The sequence below is a fragment of the Equus quagga genome, chromosome 1 (genome assembly GCF_021613505.1).
Source record: "Equus quagga isolate Etosha38 chromosome 1, UCLA_HA_Equagga_1.0, whole genome shotgun sequence".
Classification (NCBI taxonomy): Eukaryota; Metazoa; Chordata; class Mammalia; order Perissodactyla; family Equidae; genus Equus; species Equus quagga.
This window is the reverse complement of record NC_060267.1, coordinates 133,525,991-133,547,794: the sequence shown is the minus strand read 5'-3', so window position 1 is coordinate 133,547,794 and position 21,804 is coordinate 133,525,991. Positions and strand designations below refer to the sequence as shown.

General features: G+C 56.7%; 1 protein-coding gene across 5 annotated transcripts in view; it reads left to right on the top strand.

Annotated features, from left to right (window-relative positions):
* The first annotated feature begins 20,281 nt into the window (after nucleotides 1-20,281).
* The window catches only part of PRKCD (protein kinase C delta), a 43,987-nt gene continuing 42,464 nt past the window's right edge, over nucleotides 20,282-21,804 (top strand). For 3 of the 5 annotated variants that reach the window (XM_046667787.1, XM_046667792.1, XM_046667801.1), the window contains exon 1: nucleotides 20,381-20,506. The gene's annotated coding sequence lies outside the window, so the exon portion shown is untranslated. Of the gene's footprint in view, nucleotides 20,507-21,804 lie in introns of all 5 variants that reach the window. The other 2 variants (XM_046667806.1, XM_046667811.1) reach the window with 2 other exon arrangements.

Below are 21,804 nucleotides of genomic sequence, written 5' to 3'. Positions count from 1 at the left end.
CATTTGCGTATATGGTGAAAGTATGTGAGCATGTGCAAGCATGAGTGTGTGAGTATATAAGCATTGTGTGAGTCCATGTGTGAGTGTGCATGGATGTAAGTGACAGTGTGCGTATATGGCAGTGTGCAAATGAACGTGTGAGTATGCAAATGTGACTGTATGCGTGTGTTCATGTGAGTGTGTGCAAACGTGTAAGCACCTGGGCATGTATGAGAGTGTGGATGTGAGTGTGGATGTGAGTGAGAAGGTATGTGAGTACATATGTGTGCAAGTCTTCACCTGTGTTGTGTGGTGTGTGTGAGCAAGTTTATGTGAGTGTGTACATGCAGGTAGAATAGTGTGTGCACACAGATTGAGTGTGTGAGTGCATGTGTGAACGTGTGTGAGCCTATGTGAGTGTGCATGTGCGTGTGCTCCTGGGTGTGGGGTGCCCTAAGTCACGTGCTATGGGAGGTGGCCCCAAGGGAGGGGAGAATTCTCTGGGCTTAGTCACTCATGGCCCAGACACAGCCAATCCGAGAACATATTTCAAAACAGGCCTGGTTGCATTTGTCATGGAGACTTCCTGCTACCAGGAGGCTGACAAGGCTTCCTAGAGTTGCAGCTTGGCAGGGACCTCTTGGAGGCATAGAACATCGGAAACTGAAAAGATCTTGGAGCTCCTCTCCCCGAAGACTTCGTGGTACAAATCGGGAGACTGAGGCCCAGGGTGACACAGCTTTTGGGGGCAGAGCTGGGCTTAGAACTCAGGCCTCTGCCTCTCTGTCCAGTGTTCTTCTTGTGCCTCCCACCAAGATATACTTTCTGCCTCCCTGGTTATCATTCACTCATTCATTCAGCAAATGTTTACCGAGTACATACTAAGTGCTACACACCAAACTGGGCTCTACGATACAGGCGAGAACCCTGCCTCAAGGAGCTTTCCTCCCGGTGTGGGAAGGTAGACTGTAAACCAATAATCAAGTTGATAAAATAATTCTAGGTCCCGATAAGTGCCTTGAAGTCAGGAAGGCAGGGCGATGTGATCCCAAGGCCTACCTCAATGGGGTGGTCAGGGAGGGCCTCTGCAGAGTGACACAGGAGCTGAGGCCAGGGTAGGGGAGCCAGCTCCTCACAGCTGGGTATCCAGAGCTATTTCCTAAGTGACCTTATAGGGGCAGGTGGAGCTGTCAGAAGCACCGCAAGTCAGGAGGCCTCAGCAGCTACCCACTAATCCAATTCTGATAAGAAGTGATGGAGAAAAACCTCCTCCCTGCGGGACTAGAGGAATCCTCCCTTAGAGAAGGCCAAAGCTGGGAGCAAGTGGGCCCAAGGCTGCTGGGCCCAGAACCACTGTTGGGGCCATGGAGGAACCGTCAACTGCCATTCAGGCCCTGAAGCTCTGGTCCAACCTTCATGAAAATAACAGAAACCACTGATGTTAAATAACAGTAACTACTGATGTTAGTCAAGTACCAGTCAAGTACATGTTAGCATGTGCCCGGTACATACCAGGTGCTTCAGGTATATCATTGCATTTAACCTCCTCAACACATCTTAGCAAATGGGCACTGATGTCACCCCCATTTTAGAGAGGAGGAAAATGAGGCCCTGTTGAAATAACTTGCACAAGGTCACACCATCAGGAAAGGGCAGAGTTGTCATTTGCACCCAGGCCTTTTTGACACCAAAGGCCAGAGCCCTGTGCACACACAGCAGCCCCTCCTGCCCACCTGATCTTTACATCTCACTGACCTGAACCCTGTTGGCACGCTGGCCCCCTGAGATCACCATGCCTGCCCTTGGAGCTCCTACCAACTCAGGTCTTCTGACCTGCCACATAGTCCTGAATCATGCCACCGTTTGTAAGGGCCATAATAAACATCGTTGTCCCAACAGCCCCTACTATGTTCCTGGAATGGTGGGACCTTTATGTACATGATCGAGGTCTTCACAAGAACCTTCAAGGTCAGGATTATGTATCTCATAGCTGAGGAGGTAAAGGGACCTGCTAAAGGTCAGGCAACTGTGGCGGGGGGTGAGTAACCTGACCCCACAGCCTGATAGCCCATCCCTTCCCACAGTGTGCTGACAAAGAGCTCAGCCTGCTTCACTTCGTTTAAGCCTCAAGAACAGTGACTCATTCTTGCCACCAGCCTTCACTGTGCAGGGTCCAAATTCATGCCTTAGAATGCTTCAAATGACAGAAAATCCATGACCTTTGGGATCACTCTCAGACACTTGAAACCCTTAATGTTGAAACAGCGTATACCAAGGTTTCTCCACATCTATTCCTCAGGGCTGTGGGGTAACAAACGTAAAATGATACAGCCCCATCTTAGTGTAGGGACCCTGGGCGAGTGACTTAACCCATCAGTCTTGATTTCCCCATCTGTAAAATGGGGTTATATGATAATACTCACCTCACAGATTTGGAGTCAGGTAAAAGCAAGGTGATATAATGGTGCCTGGCACACAGTAGGTGCTCAGTAAAGATCTGTGGGTCCATTGGTTGGTTGAGTTTTGGCCTCAAGACCCTGAGGGGTTGGTGCTGTTTGGAGTCTAAATGGTGGGGTAGAGGTGACAACTTCCTTGGTTTCTGGTGCCTTGTAGTGGGCATCAGTCCTCAGCTCTGTCCCCGAGTCCCTGGTGTTGTGTGGGCCCAGCAGACCCCCAGCTCTCCTTCTGTGCACTGTAGGGGCAATGCGTAGGCCCCAGCCTCTCCAGTTCACAGACAAGCTGGGCAGAGGAAGCGACAATTTTTCCAGACAGCTGTGTGCCCCGGGCTGCAGCCAAGGGAGGGAAGTGTGCACTCAATGGGGAAGTTGCTGCCACAAATGCCCAGTTGAGAAACACGGTGGGGAAAATCCACCAGGCTGCTGGGCTCTGGGGAGGCGGATCTCCAGGAGTGCTGCATGCACTACTCCCTCCTCCTTTGTCCCTTTAGCCTGGGGGTGATGGTGCCTTCCTGCTGCTGCTACTCTCTGGGTTGCCTTTCCATTACCTGTGTAGCTTCTCCACTTTTTCATCACCTGTGTAATGGATTCCCTACACTCAATTCTCTCTATTTGAAATACTTCGAGTGGCTTTTCTTTTCATGTTGGACCCTGAAGTCTAGAGAGATAAGGCCACTTGTCCAGGGTCAAAGGGCTTGCCTGTGGCACCCATCCTCTGCTTCCCCAGCCCCCTCTCTCTTTGGAGATCCACCTTCCTCACCCTAGTTCTGTGCCAGCTTCCCTCTGCTTTGTGGAGGGATGTCTGGGAATGCAGCGAACTTACAGAACCTCGTCAATTAATTCTCCTTGAAGTATTACTGCCTGATACTTGGGTCACCCAGAAGAAGTTAGACCCTCACTGGGCCTGTCCAGGGGGATCTGAGGCCAGAGGAGAGATGCAGCCACATATGGAAACATTGCCTAAGGTGTCTCTCTTCCTGTCCCCTCACCTTCCACCTTCCACAGGCTAAACCAAGTCACACAGAAATGTGGGGAATGCAGCCTGAAGAGGCTGGCCCATCTTCCACAGATAAGGATCAGAGCAGGGGAAGGGTGAGGAACGACTAAAGGCAAACATGGCCAGGATGGGCACATTCCCCTTCTGTGTACTGTGGCAGGGGGTCGCAGCAGATGGTCCCTGAGAACACTTGTTCTCTGAAAGACCACAGATCTGTGACTCTTAGAGCAAGGGCATGAATTTCCCTGGGATCTGGTCCTGATTCTGATCCCTCCTCTCTCTGGCCTTACTGTGCCCATCTGGAGGGGCTAGTCAGGCTGGTCCAGAGGACCCTGGATGTGTAGGCTGATTTCTCATCCACATTCAGGCCACGATCCTCCAGAAGCTCCTCTCAGGAGTCTGCTGACCTTACCATCCCTGCCCACCTGATATCCTGTCCAGCCTGCTGTCCCAGGCTGGAGCCCACCCAGCCCTGTGCCTGCTTTTCCCTGTAGCCCAATTTTTATGGGCCTAAGAGCCCATCAGCCGTGAGGCCAGACCTCCCACCCCTCTGGGGCCAGGAGTGATTCCAGCTGTCAGGGGCTCCCCTTTTTGCCCAGTTGAGGGCCGCTCCCTCTCAGAGGAATAGGAGGAACCACGTGGCCTGAGCAGAGGTCCACTTGGGTCTCCTACCCCACCTCCTTCCTTCTGTCTGGGGTTTTCCTTTCCAGAAATAAACAGGAAGCCGGGCCAGTTTCTCGAAAGATTACAAGAAAAGTTTCTAGAAAGACTCCAAGAGAGGTGCCGAGCAGAGGAGACGACTGGTCTGCGTCCCGTGGGGGCCGAGGTCAGGCCCTTCCAAGGTTTCTGTAGGCTCTCGGCTCTTGGCTTCTCAACTCGAGCAGGTTAAAACGCACCCACTTCCCACATAAAACACTTTATAAGAGTTGAGGTGTGCTACAGTTGACAGGTTGTCCTAATATTACACTCTGCAGACATTTAATGAAACAGGTAGGAATTTCAGGCTTCCTGTCACTGAACTCACCCCCTCTGCTGTGTGATCTCAATTTACTCCTCAAAACACTGTACTACTGTTAACCCCATTTTACAGGGGAGAAAACAGGATGAGAGAGGCCCAGCACCTTGTCTAAGACCACACAGCTTGGTCTGCCTCTCCCCACAGACTGGAGCTCTGTCACCCTGGATTCCTGGCTCTGCCCTGGGGACTCTGGAGCTGGGGCTTCAGGCCTGTGGGGCTCATGCCTCATGAGAAGAGCTCAGAGCTGCCAAATGGCCTCATTGCTGGACCAGAGCGTCCTCCCAGCCCACTGAGGTGCTTGGTTCTGGTTCCCCAGGACTCCTCCCAGGAGTGAGCTGCAAGGCACCGGTTTACCTGCCAGGAGCCCGGAGATAGGAAAGCAAAGACCATAAACCACCAGGAAGCCCATGTAAATATTTTATAGCTGGGACAGTAAATAATGCATCTCCCCAGACACATCCGACCTAGTTCACCTGTCCCACATCCAGCACCTAGGACACGCTGCCTGGGCCCGTTGCCTGCCTTGGTTTTTTTAAACAAATGCCGAGGCCCAGTGCTAGGCACTTTCACATGCACCATTTTCACTGCCTCCCCTTTGCTCAGGCTGCTCCCTCTGTCTGGAACAAGTTTCTCCCTAAGTCTGGCTAATTCATCCTCCTCCTTCAGGAGTCTCCTCCTTCAGGAAGGCTTCTTTGATTTCCTGGGTGGGTCACAGGTTCTTCTGATTCTCACAGTACCTGGGCTTCCCCCACCTGGGCTCTGCTGACTCTGTGTGGTCATTTCCTGGTGACCTATCTGTTCCCCATCTGTTCAGCTCCAAGAGAAGAATCACATCCCTGGAGCTGAGTGCAGAACTTGGCATAAAGGAAGTACTCCACAAATACCCTTGAAGGATGGAGTAATCCTTAAATAGGTCTGTGGGACAGGCGTTATTGTGTTATTACTATTATCCCTATTTTACACACAAGAAAACTGAGGCACAAGTAGCATTGCTGGGGTAGACCTCCCACCTGTCTGATCTTGAGTCTAATGCTTTCTCAATAACCCCTTGGGGAATGCCCCTGTCCCCTGCAGACCTCAAGCTCCTTGAGTCAGGGACCCTCTGTTTCTGCTCAGGAAGGCCCTTGACCCCTGCCGCAGGCTCTGGCCCCCAGTGAGCATTAATCCACGTATTTGAATAGCTGCAAAGGGCAAGACAGAGGTCAGGATCTTGTCCTTGTCCTTGACCTGTGAAGGAATGCACAGTGAGCGCTTTGGGAGCAGGAGGCTGGGTGAGGGGACCTGGGGTATCCAAGCCCCAGCGCAGCCCTGAGAAGACAGGTGTCTGGGGAAGGTCTGAGGTCCCAGATGGAGGCACTTGGGGAAGGTGCTCAGATCCAGCAGCCCAGATGCCTTCCATCCAAAGGCACCGTGCCACTCTGGAGCCAAGTCCCTAACCAGGCCATTGCAGCCTCACAGGAACCTGAGATGGGAAGATGGATGATCCTGTCTGCCCTCTCCCCATCCTGTATCAGACACTGAGAACGAGGACAAAGAAATCAGGGCATGGGCAGTGCGAGGTGGAACGGGACAAGGACAGCTTTACACAAGAAGCCCTGGCCTGACTCTGGCTTCAATCCTCGGCAGAAGGTGGGCTGCAGAAGGGAGGGTAAATGGGTTTCAACTGATCAATTCCAGCTGGTTGCCAACGGCTCCCTGGAGCTGTGTCGAGAAGATTCTGAGCTGTATCCCTCCAGGCTCAGCAAGAAGTGCTGTGATCAATTAGCAATATCTGCCACAAGCACAGAGGGGCACAGTAGCCCACCTCAGAACCTGCCACCCCTCCTTTCACCTCTCCTCAGCTCTCAGCACAGAGCAGGGACTAAATAAAGGTTTGTGGGCTCATTGTTGATTACCAAGAAGGTCAGTGCAGAAGTCATTTGGAGTTACCATTTGTGGAGATGGAAATATGAACACATGGGCCCTTTACCACTGCTTCCCCAGGAGCCAGAAGGGAAACAGCGAGAAGAGAATGAGAAGGAACGACAGTGTATGAGAACTCAGATGCCCATAAGAACTTCCTGGCAGTGTGGACCGAGGCCCTGAGCCCAGGGACAAGGGCAGGCATGGCACTGCCCTCACCACTCAGCAGGAATCAGAGTTTTCCAAGGCAAATTCCAGAGATAAATCTTGGCTAGGGCCCAGGTGGTGGCGCCTTGTGCTGCAGGAGGCAAGGCCCAAGGCTTCTAGGCCAGGCAGACTCAGGCATCCCCACTGGGCCTGGGAGGTGCAAGGGGCACAGAGGAGTCCTGGTGGAGCTCCTGCATGAGCCCCTGCCCTCACACACTTTCCCAAGTTGTGGGGGAAGAATCTTGTGGGGGCCAGAGCAGACAGGGGCAGGCAAGATGCTCCCTCTGGGCTGAGAAAATCTGGGCAGGCCCCAGGGGAGGGCAGGGCCAAGAGGGCCGAGTGAGTCAGCCAGACTGTACATGCCTACCCTTGTTTCCCCTTTACTGCCTTTGCTGTGGGGCCACAGAGGCAGGGTCTGCACAAACCTTCACAATTGGGGAATGAGCCTCTGGAAGGGGAGCTCTGTGCTTCCCATGCCAGCTGCCAACACCTCCACACCCAGCACTTGTCTAACTCCACCCAGGCCACTTACCAACTGTCCCACCCTTGCTCCTGTGGTTTTAGGGGCAGCCTGGCCTAGTGGCTGTGAACTCTGGCCTGGAATTCAGAGTCGTCTGGGATGTGAGGCTCAGTTTGGCCACATCCTAGCCATGTGACAATGAGTGTGTCATTTAGCCTCCCTGGGCCTCAGTTTTTCCTCCTGTAAAATGGGGCTAATGACGGCACCCATATCGCAAGAGCTTTGTGAGAAGCTTGTGAGTTAATGAACATCAAGTGCTAGCTAAGGCCCCGTAGGTAGTGAGCACTTGATATGTGGGGGCTGGAAGTACTGTTCTTATTATGCTTCCAATCTGAGACCAAGTTCACATTCCCCACATCCTCTGCAGAGTCCAGATTCCACCCAGACTCCCAAGGGACCCCTTCCAAGACTGGTAGGCATGTAGGCTGGTGGAGGGCCCTGGCGCTGGGGACTTGGGATGCTCTGACCCTGCAGGCCTGGGGCAGAGCAACATGGGGTGGGCAGGGGCTCCCTGCAGCCCTGTATCCCGTGGGCCTGCTGAGCTCTGGGCTGTGGGCAGAGACGGCTGTCCCAGGCCACCTATAATTACCTCTGGCGGAGCTCTGCAGCATTGGGCAGGAGCAGCAATTGTCAAGTTTTATTTTGATGCTCAAACAGTGCCCTTGGACAGCCTCACACCAGCTGGCCATTGTCAGACACGGATAAAGTTCTTTGGGGAGGAGGAGGTCCTTCCAAGGAGACTAACCTCTGAGCGCAGGGTCCAAGGGTTCAGGATCCCTTGGTCCCCACAGACCCACCTCTGCTCAGGCCCTGGGGCAGAGGCTGCTATGGGAAGCCTGGAGCAGCCGGCAAAGTCGATGGGGGGCACTCCAGGGCCTCCTGGGCACAGTGTGAAGGCCGACTGTAAAGCACGCAGGAGGAGAAAGGGACCCACAGGGAACTCTCCATCCTTGTGCTCCTCCCGTCTGTCCCCTCTCCCCTCTCCGCCCTCAGCTGCCTAGGCCTTGGTCTTATGTGGGAAGATGCTGGCACAACTTCCATTGGGGTGGCTTGGAAGAAGGGTGCCTCAAGGGCAGATCTGAACCTGAGTCATTTCTGGAGGCCACGCACCCTTGCTTGCTCAAATCTGGCCTTCTTCTCACCTTCCCACAGGCACTTGCACACTCATGCTCTCCCACCCTGCTCCCCTGACTCTGACCTGTCACACACAAGAACGCATGCACATATAAATCCTTGCACACTCAACCATGTCAGCCACTTCCAGGGTGATACTGACCTCCCACCCAAATATTTGCCATCCTGAAGCAGCGAGAAGGGGGACTGCAGGAGTCAGGCTCCAGGTGGGGGAAAGGATCCCGTGTGTGTCCGAGTGCTTGTGGATGTGCTCAGGCATTAGCACAAGTGGGTCTGCCCTGAGATGTTTACGCATGAGCTGCTGATCCTGATTCTTTCCGGCACGTCCCCACCTAATGCATCATTCTCCCCAGGGCAAAGCTGGGGTGTCTCTGGATCCCCAGAGGGGCTTCCAGGGCAAGGCCGGCCAGTGCTGCAGCTCAGTGCAGCACAAGGAGTCCCAGAGGCCCAGGCAACCTCAGCCAGCTTGACTTCCATGGAGCTGGAGCTCCTTGTCCCTTTGCACGTGGAGGCCCAGGACACTGGGGAAGCCAGAAAATGCATGGTGGATAAATGCTGCTGAGCAGTCTCTGGGCATAAGGGTACCACCACTGGACAGCCAGTCTTCACTAAGCACCCACAGTGTCCCTGGCTCTTACAGGGTGGGGGCTGTGTGTGGTGGCACAGGGAGTGGTCAGGAGGAGAGGACATGGCCCACCTCTAGGGAAGGAATAAAGATAGACAGGGTCTAAGGCTCAACACCACAGGCCTCAAGAAAGTCACATGCCAAAATGATGACACCAGGCAGCCCAGAGACCCACAGGCAAAGGTTCCAGAACCAACAGTGAAGGAAAGGAAGGGTGTTTGAGGCAGCCCAGGAGCCGCTTATGCACACCCACACCCTCACCCATGACCCATGAGTCTGCTGGTCAAAGTCCCAGCAGGACTGAGCCGCCAAGTTCCCAGAGCAAAGGTCAGAGGGGCGAAGACTGGTGAAGGCTCCCTGGACTCACACCCATGTGTGCCCTCTCATGTGGGCAAACCTTGTGCTCATGCAGCAGGCTGTAATCAGCCTCAGGCACCGCCTTGAGGGAGGGAAGCTGCGCATGTGGGCAGGTGGAGGTCTCAGGCTCTATGTCTCCACCCCTGCACTGCCCTATTGGCCCACAAGACCCAGGCAGCACTCACATGAATAATAAGGGCCATGCCTTCACTTATCCATTCATTTAAAGGTGCTTGTGGCAGTCACTTCTGCCTCCAGGCCTTTGCCTTTGCCGTTTCCTCTGCTTAGAATGCCCATCCTCCGAACTTCTCCCCTCCAGCTTCTGCCTGGAAAACCCCTTTGCCAAGGCTTCATTTCCCATTATCTTCAGCACAGACCCAAAGGCAGGCCCAGGCCTTTGCATGGCATCCAAGGCCAGAGAGAATGTGAATCCCCCACTGACCCCTGGGGTATGCCATGCACCCCATGCTCTGGCCGCACAGACTTACCCGGCTGTTCCCTAGAACTGGCCTTGGACGGAGTGAGTTCATTAGCTCCAAGTCTCTCCTCTGGCTGCTCCTTCTGCCTGGAGTGCCTTCTCTGCCTTGTCACCACTGCACAAGAAGAAACTCCTTGTCCGTCCTGGCCCAGGCCTGGGGCACCTCTGCAGCAGAGCCTTCCATGCTTCCTCAGCTCTGGTACAGCACCTAGCACATAGTAGGTGCTTGCTAAGTGATTGCAGGAGAGAAAGAACGAGGAATTACATTCTATTCTTGGCTCTCTTAAAGTCTGTTGCTGGTATTCTGGGCAAGCCACTTTGCCTCCTGAAACCTTAGTCTCCCATCTATACAATGGGAGTTAGTTTGCATGAAGCTTCATGCAAGAGCCTTAGATTTTATGCGGAGCATTTCAGGTCACCCCCAAACACACCCTGACAATAACAAAATTAAATCATATAACAGAAATAGCAGTAATCTATCAAGAGCTCACTCTGATCCAGGCCCTGTGCTAGACTCTCCTCATCTACATTCCTTGAGCCTCTGAGGGGCTACAAATAGCCCCATTTATAGATATAGTTGAAGCCAGAGAGGGGAAGTGACTTGCCCAGGGTCACACAGCTGAGTGGCTGAGCTCCCTGCAAGAAGACCAGCCCCCAGTGGCTCCAGGGTACTCCTGATCTCAGGCCACAGCCTCCCAAGCTGAGCTGCCACCCTCCTACACAAGCTGTAAGGATAGGCCCTTTTGCTAAGGCTTGCTCCTGACTCTCAGGAGGCTCAGGCTCAGGGCTGGGAAGCCCACGGGCATGTGGAAGGGACAGGGAGCCCTGGAGGGCAGTCACCCAGGCATAGGCAACAGGGAGGCTCAGCCCAGCATCCCTGCCAGGCAGAGGAAAACAGGTGCCTGGCCTCCCAAATGAGGCTGGACTCCATCCTCTCTTCTGGTGGGGACAGAGGCCAAAGTCCAGGCTGCCATCTGGGCCCAGCCCAAGCAGTCTTGCAAAACACCTGCCCCTGTTCTGGTTTCCTGAGAAGGTGCCCTGGTTATGCCCCTGTCAGAACCAACTGGTGGGCAGCAGAGCCAGCACCCACCACAGCATCCATCCTTTGTCTAGGGAAGGGGCTGGGGACCCTCTGTGGGACACGTGGACAAGCCAGGCCCTGGGCTCAGGCCTCTGTCTCACTCAACAACCTGTGTGGCCTTGGGCAGGGATTCACTTGAACCTCAGTTTCCTCATCTGTGGGATGGGATCAGAATGCCTGCTCTACCCAGGTGTAGGCAGTTAGACAGCAATTAGAGGGCTCGCCATGGTGCCTGGGGGAGGCTCCCAGGCAAAGGGTGAAGAGAAGAGTGTGGCTGGGCAGAACTGCAGCACCTGATCCCTGCACCCCTCAGCGTGGCTTGCTCCCACCCGAGCTCCCATCAGACGCTCATGCACACTCGGGAAGGAGGGAGAGATGTGACAGTGAAGGTAGTAATCTTCCTACTCCTTACCCTCACTTGGTCAGTTAATCCTTGTGACAACGGAGAGTTGAGTTTCTCATCATCCTTCCATCATGTTTCAGAGAAGCTGAGCTACCTGCCTGAGGTCACACAGCCAATGAGGGCTGAGCTGGGAAGGGAACCCGGCAGCTTGGGGCCCAGGCTTAACCACTAGGTGCCCCTGCCTCTGAAGGCACCAAGTCTTCCTCCCGAAAGCCTGGAGGCTGCAGCCTCATACAGACCTGGGGTCCTGGCTCTGGCGAGTGGCCTTGGCAATGATGTCGCCTCTCTCAGCCTCAGTTTTCTCACTTATAAACTGGGACTGCCCTTACTTTGCAGCTTGCCCCGAGCATTAAACGAGAAGCTGCTTTTAACTCCTCAGCCTGTCCCTGGCAGGAGCCAGTAGCATCCTAACGATAGTGTAATATGTACCTCCCTCATATGGATGGAGCTGTTGAGGACCGGAGGGGCAAGGGCCTGCAGGATCCTGCAGCAAGTCAGAGGCATGACAGGGCCGAGATCCCAGCCTCATGGTGCTTGCCCAGGCTTCTCCTCAGGCATGTCTATCAGGGGCCTGTGTAAGCCTCAATTCTGCCACAATGCCCACTCCTGACACTAACTCGCTTGTGTGCACTTATGCCCACCCTTGTCTAGTGGTTGGTCCTTTCCAGAAGCTTCACCTCACAACCACCTCCCATCAGAAAAGACCTCAGTTGCTAGGGTTCCCTCTGAGCTGGGGCTCAGCTAGGGAATCTGGATCAGTGGGGGAGCCTGAGGGTCCAGGCAACCCAAGACCCAGAAGCCCTGGGGGAGGCAGATCTGGGGGGCAGTTGGTGGTACCAGCTCCCAGGTGAGGCTCTCCAGGGCAGATGGGACAGGGCTGCAGGAGTCATCCTGAGGCCCCCTGGTTGTCCCTCACCCTCACTTCTTCCTGGTCACCCTGTTCTCTCTTCCTCAGAGACCTGAGGACTGAGGTGAGGCATTGGACTAGAGCTTGGCAGCTGGACAGGGATGGGTAAGGAGGCAGAAGAACCATCCCCCAAGCCCTAGGTGGGGGTATTCCCCAGGGATGGAAGACACACTCTGCCCTGATGTTGGAGGTCTGCCTAACCTCCTACAAGGAGTTAGGGAAGGCTTCCTGGAGGAGGCAGTAACTAAGCTAGGACCTACCTGAAGACTGAGGAGTTAGCTAGGCATGGTGTGTCAAGCAAAGGGAACAGCATGGGCAAAGGCCCAGAGGTGAGAAATTGCAGGATGTCATCTGGTAGGAACTGAAAGAAGTTCCTCTCACTGGAGCTGGGGGGCTGACAGGGGCAGGAGAGGTGGGGGCTAAGCCAGGCCGGGCTGGACGGCCATGTCAGGACTTTGTCCTTTCCCCTGAGAGCGCCATGGTCAGCTTCAGGACTGAGGGGGAGGAGACCTTGACACTCGAGGAGGACTGTGTGGCTGCTGTGAGAAGGAACTGCTGGGGGTGCAGAGGTGGAGTCCTGAGTAGAGAAGACTGCAGGTAGCCAGATGAGAGACACTGGTGGCCCAAGCCAGGGTGGTGGCAGTGGGTGCAAACGAATGGAGAAGTCAGACTGGAGACTGAGGCAGTGAGGGGACAAAAACCTGTACAAGCTTCCACAGTGACCTGGGGCCTGGCTGGGGTGGTGACCTTTGTGTACATGGGAGGTTAAACATGGGGAACCGGGCAGATGGCCTGTGTAAAGCCAGCCCAGGGGCTGGGAATCCTTTCTCCCCTCCCCCCACCCCCCTTCCTCAGAGCGAAGCTTCTGCCTGAGAGAAGAAAAGTTCATTTTCTTCCTTTGTACCACAGATGTGCCATGCACATCCACAGAGTGCCCCCCACAGTGGGTGTAGTTCTTCAAAAGCCTAGGGGGCAGTGGAGCCTTCCTCGGGGCCTTCTTTAGATTCCCCAGGTGGTGGTGGCGGGTGGTGTGGAAGGAGGGGGCTTGGAGAACAGGAGGGAAGACCGGGCATTTCTGCCAACCCTTTCCCTCCAACCACTCCCCTGGGCCCCATGCAAACACATCAGCTGGCACCTAGGCGCACACACAAGAACCCAAAGTCAGATTCCACACAACACTCCCACTCCCACCACAGCCCCTGTAGCCCAGCACTCAAACCCACTCACGCTCAAGGTCCCCCCTCAACCTTCTGGCTTTCCCTCCAGAAAGATGCCCCCAAGGCTAGGAGTGGCCCACACACCCTCCCACCCCATAGGACAGACCAGCATGGTGGCTTTGCAGCATGACGGAGCTAGAGCAGACATCAGCATGAACTTCCCAGGCTTCCAGGTTGTGAAACCTGAGGCCAAACTGAAAGTCCAGTTCATCTTCTTTGCAAGGCCCCTAAGGAGGGTCCAAGATTTCCTCCACACCTGGCAGCTCCTAGGATCCTGGGCCCAGGACCTGAAGCTGAGGCCATAGTTCCAGTGCCCAGCCTGGGGAAGCCTGGTGCAGCTGGATTCAGCTGGCCTGAGTCCTCTCACCCCACTGGCCTAGAATGGGAGTGTAAAGGGCCCCACATGAGGGCTTAGATTATGTACCCTAGCCCTTGACCCAAATGCCACTCCCTATCCAGAAATTCCAGCCTCCTTTCTCCCCTCCCTCCACTGCCCTGGGATGACTGCCCAGTGACCACTGGCCCTGAGGGGCTGGTCTGGGAACTGTCTGTGTTTCTGGCCCCAAGGGATCACCATTCCTGCTTCCCAGGCCTGCCCAGCACCCTGGCCACCTGCCTAGCCACTGTGGCCAAGATGACCACAGCCTGTGCCCACAGAAGCCTGTGGCCAGAGGCAGAACCCAGGCGTGTGAAGGTGGTGGGGTGGGCAGTAGCCTGAGGGTGACTCGGCTCCCTGGGGAGGCTCCTCCGCTGCCAACCTCTGCCTCTGTCCACCGCAGGCTGCTGGGCTTTGGGGAGGAGGTGTGTCTCTGCCAAGGGAGCTCACAGTCTGGGGGAGATGGACATGAACAGACCAGCTGCCCGTTTATAGTGCTGGGCCCTCTGCACCCAACATCTCAATCCATCCTCAGAATAGCCCCGAGGGGTGAGGATTTTACAGCTGAGGAAACTGAAGCTCAGAGACCGGCTGGCACTTGCTCAAGGTCACACAGCCAGGTAGCATGTACTTCTCACTCTGGAGCCTCTGTACCATGTGGTCCATGCCTCAGGAGAGGCCCTGGACAGTGGGGGTGGGGTGGGGTAGAGTTGAGGGGTGAACTCATAGGAAGCAGAAGACCTCCTTGGTTAGGAGCAAGCATCTGGGAGGCTCCCTGGAGGAGGACCTTTTGCATGGGGCCTTGTTAGATGGCTAAGAGCTTGATGGAATGGCATTCCAGGAGCAAACCACAGCCCAAGCAGAAGCAGGGGCCTTGATGAGCAGCAGCGGGGTGGGAGGTGGATTGGCAGGGGTGTCCTGGTGCCCCAGGGCCTCTTATACCGCTGGAGGATCTGGGATGGAGGGTGCTGGCTTTGAGGGCACCTTACTCAGGCTCTGCTGGTCCAACTGGCCCAACCACTTCTCTCTGGGTACTGCCCACTGACCCTGCTCACAGCCCCGCCAAGAGTTACTGGCATACTCTGGGTGAAGTCTGGGTCAGGAGCCTAGGATCCCCCCATCCTAGTCCCAGGGTCAAATGATTAAGGGGTCCCGAGCCCCAGACTGCTCTGCCACCTCCTCACAGCCATCTCCTTCAGAGAGCCTGCCCTGATTGTGCCCTCCAACAGAACAATTTCTAAGATACAGTGACAGTGTGGAGGGTTGGGTCTGCCTGGGGAGATGAAATTATCCGTGCAATTATGGGAGATTTCTACTTTTCAACCTCTACAGAGGTTGGCAGCGGAGGAGCCTCTCTCTACTTTCCTCTGTAAACTTGTCTTTATTTTCCTTATTTGCTCCGTTTTCACCAGAACAGCCAATGTGTGTCATCACTTTTCTAGGTTTCTGTGACTCTCCCTTCCCATCCCCCATCCAGCCCCCTGTCCTCACGGTCTTCTCCGAGGTTCCCAGCTAGGGGGCAGGCTGCGGTACCTTGAATGACCCTCACACCCAGAACCTCAGTTGCGCCCTTCGTGATATGGGCGTGCTCAAGTCTCCCTGACTTTGCTGGGCAGAGCAGCAACCCGGAAGGGCGAAGAGGAGAAGGCGACACTCAGCACCCAGACCCAGGTGGCGGCGCCAGTCCAGCCTTCAGGTGGCTGGGAGACCCGGGAATAGAGCTGAGTATTTTATAGCCTAGTCTGAGTCACGTGGCTGGGCCGGCGTCTCCGCCCCCGGCTCGGAAAGCCTTCCCTGGGGCGGGGCGGGGTGGGGCCGCGGGCCTGTAGCTACTGGAGCCCTGGAGACGTGCCTGCGGGGGCGTATGCGCGGCGGCCGCGGTGGGGATGGGGGCGTGTGTGCAGCACCGTGGACACTGGCGTGCCTGCGGGCCTTCCCTACCCTCCCCACCTCGAGGGGCCGCCTTCCAGCTCAGGGCCACTCCTCCTCGCCCCTCCCCCCTATTTCCCACGGGCCAAGCTGGGCTCGGTGACCTGCCTGCTGCGGAGGGAGACTGAGGCACGGGCAGGCGAGGGGGCTGACGGGGTCCACTGCCCTCCCCGCCCTGTGGGGACTGAGTCCCTCGGACTCCCGGGGTGTCAGAGCCTGTGTGAGACCTGGCAGATCTGAAGAGAGAGGGTGCTATTGCGTGCGGGGGATTGGGGAAGGGGAGGTAGTGATGGAGGAGAGCCGCAACCACCTCTGGGCATCTCTGTCCCCGGACACAGCTAGCGCTTTGCGCCTGTCTCTGTCAACACCAATTCCCTCCCCTCTGCACCCTTTAGCTGGCAGGAGGGTAGAGGAGCCAGAAGAGGGAACTCAGGCTGGGCTGTGTATGCCTAGTGTAGGAGGTGGGCAGTGCAGGGGCTGCGTACCCCTGTGAGAACCCCAGGAAAGCTCTCCTCCTGGCTATGCTAAGTATTTCTCATTTCACCCAAACTCAAATATATTGAGGACAGGACTTGGGGACTGTTAGCCCAGCCTCACCAACTGTGTTTGGCAGTTAACATCAAAGTACCTCAGATGTGTGATCTCTTCCATCCTCTCAACCACCCACCAGGCCAATATTGCTGTTATTGTCTCCGTTCCACAGATGAGAAAGCTGAGGCACAGTTACGTCCCAGGTCCAGGGCACAGCCAGGATGTGAACCTGGCAGCTCTAGCCATACCTGGCATTTCCCTACTATGTGGCACTGCCCCCAAGGCTACTGCCCTTACTTACCCGCTACCCAGTGCTCAAGGCTGAAATCCCTGCTCAGGACCATCTTGGTGGCCTGAGGCATAGCCGCAGGTTGGACCATGTCCCAAGTGCCCTTCTCACCTGCACTACCCCCAACAGAATGCTCCCAGGCTCTGCCATACCCAGCAGATGCCTAGGTGCACCGTCCCTGCTGGCCTGGGCCTCCAGCTCCAGAAACATGAGCCTACTCTCCCTTGGCCAGGCCGAGGTGTATGGGTGTGATGGGGGTGGCACTGGCAGCCAAAGCTTCAGGGACAGGGATGGTGATACGGACAAGCAGAAACAGAAAGGGAGCAAGAGACAGAGAGACCAGGACAAGGACCAACTCTTGGCAGGGATCAAGTAGGTAGCCCCATCATGCCCTCAGCTGGACAGGTCCCAGAGACAGAAGGAGGTCCAGACCTTTTCCAGGTTGCTTAGCTGAGTCCTGGACTTCCTCTGGAAAGGTCTGGGGGCCTCCAGGGTTCATGGCCTCTGAGTAGGGTAGGAGCTGCAGGGGTCAGGCTGGCCCTCCTCTGGACAAACCCTCCAGGGAGCCCACAGAGGAACAGCCTGGGTAGATGCTGAGGGTAGGAGTCTGGACACTGCTCAGTGCTACCCCTGATGGGCCCATTTCCTTGGGTACAAACCTGGAGGAGGAAGAAGGGAAAGTACCACTTCTGGATGGCCGCTATGGGCCCAGCCCTGTTTGGGGATTATGCCCCATGTCACAAGAGGCCACTGAGGGTTTTTCCAAGGCTGACAGCCTGTGACTCGGTAAGTGACCATATCTGTACCCCTGGCCAATGTGAGCTGAGCCCTCAACAGGTGTCCACGCTGGCTGAGGCTCCACATACATCATCTCACTGAACCCTTACTCAATCCTCAGCATGGGTTTGTCATCAGTCCCTTTCACAGGAAGGACTCAGGATCAGAGAGTTATGGTCACCCGCCCAGGGTCATACAGTTACCATGTGACACAGCCAAGACTTGCTCCCAGGCCTCAGCAGGCCCCTCTAAGGTCAATGCCAGGCAGGTTATGGGAGCACAGAGGCCAACTCATCTGGATCCTGCCTTGGCCCTCCCAGTCTAGCACCCAGGAGCAGTTCTAGCATTCAGAATGGCTCTAGCTGAGTTTGGCCTGGACTCCCTGGACCCCAAACAAGTCTATTCTGCCTGGGGCCCCTGTCCTAGGGCCTGTCTCTGGAGGGAAGCCCACCCACATCCCTCCTCTGCCCTCACCATAGTGTGGCCTGCACAGCCTCCACCCCTCTGCCCCTCTCAGAGTGCATCCTGCTTCCCCTTGGAGTCTCCAGAGGACAAAGCTTGGTGGAAGCCAGTGTGTGCTTGTAGCCCCTGAGCCCACCAGTCTGCATAATCCTGAGGGCCAGAAAAGTGCTTCCTACTGTCTAAATCCTTCTTGCTCCTGCAACACCAGCCTCCCGGTAAAGCAGTGGTTTTCAACAAGGGGTGATTTGCCCCCCAGGGGACATTTGGCTGTGTTTGGAGACATTTTCATCCGTCACAACTTGAGGGAGGGGAGTGCTACTGGCATCTAGTGGGTAGAGGCCAAAAATGCTGCTAAACATCCTACAATACATAGGACAGCCCCACAACGAAGACTGGTCTGGCCCAAAGGTCAGTAGTGCTGAGATTGAGAACCCCTGATGTAAAACATGGGCTTTGGAGCCAGGCAGACCTCAGTTTGAATCCTGCCTCTGCTGTTTACTAGCTGTGTACCCTCGGGTAGGTGGCTTCACCTCTCTTTGAGACTCAGTTTGCTCATCACCGAAAGTGGCACTGACAGTGGTCCTCGCCTTACAGGGTCTTGAAGAATTATCAGCTTGCACACATTCCAGTACCCAGCTCAGGGCCTGGCACTAGGGAAAGTCCATCAGTGATAGCCGTTATACTTTTCCATTTTTCAAGGTGAACCTCAGGGTGTGGGAGCAAAGTTCTAGTGACTGGACTTGGAGCTTCTCAAGGTCTGTCCTCCTTTACCTTCCCTCTAGTGGCCCCTGGCACGGGGTGAGCCTATTGTTGATGTTAAGGGAGAGGCTAGGTTGGCCACTATGGACCTGGAGGGAGGAACCAGAAAGGAAACTTGATCCCAGGTGGGCAAAGGTCACCTGAAGCTCACCTTGCTCACCCTTCCCTCCTGCCCAACCCCAAGGAAGCCATGGGGTGGGGGGTGGGGGGGGACCAGGACACAAAAGACACTAATGAGTACAGTCCCTTAGCGCAGAGAAATGCCATGGACTTACAGCTGGGCATAAGGGAGGAGTGGCATTTGAGTGGACACAACCAAGACAGGTGAGATATGGGGGTGGGTGGGAAATGGCATTCAGGCCCAGGGAACAGCATGTTCAAGGTCTGGTTGTGAGGAGTAGATATAAGACCTATTTCTCAAATGATAGTCTAGTGTGGCCAGAGGGCTCCAGCTTGGAGGAAAGAACCTGCCCCAATGGGGTATGGGATAGGCATCAGGGCTGGGAACCCAGACATTAACCGGTTGTCAAACTAGGTCCTCCTTCCTAAGTGTAGGTACCTGTGGTGGAATCACTGGAGTTTTTCTCTTTCCAGCCCAGACATCACCCCCTCCTCACACTTAAAACAGAATTTTAGGGTCCACATCTCTGCCAGAGCTCTCCATCCCTAGAGGTCTAACTGGACCCCTCCTCCCCCCAACCCCCAGGTAACACACCTGGTCTGGCCCCTTCTCCCCACCCATCTTCCCCAACCCAGGGTCCTCCCATCTGAACAATGTGGCAGCCCCTCTGCCCCTATCCGGCCCCTCCCTTCTCCTGCAGCCCCTCTGCCTCATCCATTCCCCCAGGAGCCCACTCGGTTGTAACAATCACCACCAACGCCTGCTTCTTGAGAAGACCAAAGTCTTAGCCATGACCTGTCTCTGCTGTGGGCCCCTTGATCAGCTCAGGCCTCCTCCGGGATTGGCCCCCCATTTCCATCCCTTAGGCCTCAGCTGGGAAGAGCTGTCCACACTCTCCCCATCCCCTCTAGGTGGTCCCCCAAGAGGCCTGGGACCTGGAACTCTCTTCTTTGCCTCTGGAAAGTGACATTTCTTTGGAGTATGGAGCCATCGACTTGGCTTTCTGAGCTTTGGGGGCAAGGGAATGGACTCCCTGGGCCCCACTGCATCCCTAGATTTTAGGCCCAGAGGATACCCAGTAAATGAACGAATGAATGAATGAATGAGTTATGCCTGACAACCAAGTTCCAAGTCTGGAAAGGACGCTCAGGTGCCTGTCAGGGGTGATGGGGAACTCTGGAAAGTGGGAGCAGGAGAGGGGAAGACTGGGGGATCGGGGTAGGGACTGCTCCCAGAATCGACTGACAAGCAGCGGCAGACCAGCGAGAGCCTCCCGCCCTGGAGTCTTCTCAGCTTGTCTCGGGGCAGGGGCGGGACCAGCCGGCCTGGCGGCGGGCACCGAGCCCGACCAAGTCCGCATTCCGGCCAACAGGAAGAGAAAGAGCTAGGCCCCACAAGGCAGGCCAGCTGGCCAGTGGGGAGTCCCAGGCGTGGGCGTTGGGAGCTGGGGAACCCCCGCCCGCGCCTCCCTGGCCTCGGCGTGCGGGGAAAGGGGTGGGGAGAGCGCCCCGTCGGGCCTCAGCGTCCTTCTCTGTAAGATGGGGCCCCTTCTGAGGGCTGGTGAGCGCGCCAATGGCGGGCAGGGGCCGAGGTGTGCAGAAAAGGACAGAAGCCCACACCCTGAGCGACTCGCACCGAGAGGCGGCGACGCTGGCCCTCGGGCTCCGGGCTGGCGGAGGCGGGGCCTAAGAGGGGCGGGCCCTTGTGGGGGCGGGGCCGGCCCGGCACCTGGGTGAGGTCCCGCCGCCCCGCCCCCTTGTACTTCCGTGTGCAGCGGCGCGGGAGCGGCAGGCGGCGGCGCCGGGATCCCCGAGCGACCCCCGGCATCCGCCCGCCGCGCCGAGGCCCGGGCGTACCTCACCGGCCGCCCGGCCCGCCCGGGTCGGGCCCACACCGACCCCCGTCCGCACGCGCCCCGGAGCCGCGCCGGGAGCCGGACCCCAGCCGCCGGGACCCCTGGCGCCTGGCCCTGCGCCCGGAGGTGAGTGAGGGCCGGGCCCGGACGTGGAATCGGGGCTACCCCGAGGGCGCTCCGCCCTCCCTTCCCCCTCCCTGCTCCGGTTCCCGTTTCCGAAACTGAGAAACTGAGCCGTGGCCAGCGAAAGTCCTACCGCGCGTTGAGACCCACCGGTGCCTCTGTGCCCCAATTCGTCCGTCTGTCCCTCCGTTCCACGGTAGGGGCAGAGGCCCTCTCATCCGTCTGCTCCCGGCCCCTCCACCCGCCTGTGTGTCCCCAGCTCCTCCGAGGGTCCGCCTGTCCCTCTGAATCTCTGGGGCCCTCTGTCCGTCCATCTGTCCCCACCCCCTCTGTGTTCTCCTGTCGCCTCTCAGTGGTCCCGATCTATCTTCGCCCTCCGCGGGCCCAGTCGCTCCACCCCTACCCCACCTCCCGCTGCCCCCTGATCCTGTCCTCCCGGGGCCGCGCCCCCGGCCCACGCTCGCCGCCCCCTGCCGGTCCCGCCGCCTCTCCTTTCCTACAGCCGGGCCGAGGCCGGGCCGCCCGCCGGGCCTCGCCTCCCGCCCCTGGGTCCCTGCCCGGCCCAGCCCGCGCGGCACCTCCTCCTCGCTCTGTCTCTTCTTTCAGTCTCGGTGTCTCTCTCCATCAGTCTCCGAGCTGGGCGTGGCTCCAGTCTCTACCCTCCCCTTCCCGCCCTACTCCTTCGCCCCTCTAAGCCCCCTCCCCTGGTGGCCCCTTCCTGGTCCCATCTGTCCCCGGCCCCTCCCCAATCCAGACGCCAGCCCTCGTGGGGGCCCAGCCAGGTGAGGGGAGGGGGTGGAGAAAAGCCGAGTGGAGAGGCGGGAGGTGGGCACTGCCGGAACTGCTCCACTTTCCCAGCTGCCCCATTTGTCCTTATCAGGGAGAGGAGAGCCCCGCTGAGCCCCCTCACTTAAACCTGGTTAGAAGGATTTGGTGATAGTGTGGGCTGTCGCCTTGTCTCTGGCCCCTGTCCTGTTTGCGTGGACCCTATCTCCTTGTGTTGAGTTGCCTGTATCTGGGCTTGTGGATATGTTGTGTGTGTGTCTCCTTGTGTGTTCTTTGTCACTGCGTCTGGAACTTGCCCCTGTGTGCCCTGTCTCACATGTGTGACTTGCCTGTGTGTATGTTTGTATGTCTGTTTGGGTGCCCTGAGGCTCTGTGTGCCCTTTGCAATTATGTGTATACTATGTCTTGGTGTGTGCTTTGTCACCAGACTCCCCTCAATGTATTGGGGTGTATGTGTGTGTGTGTGTGTGTGTGTGTGTCTGGAGGGTCCTGTGTTGCACGCTGAGTATGTAATG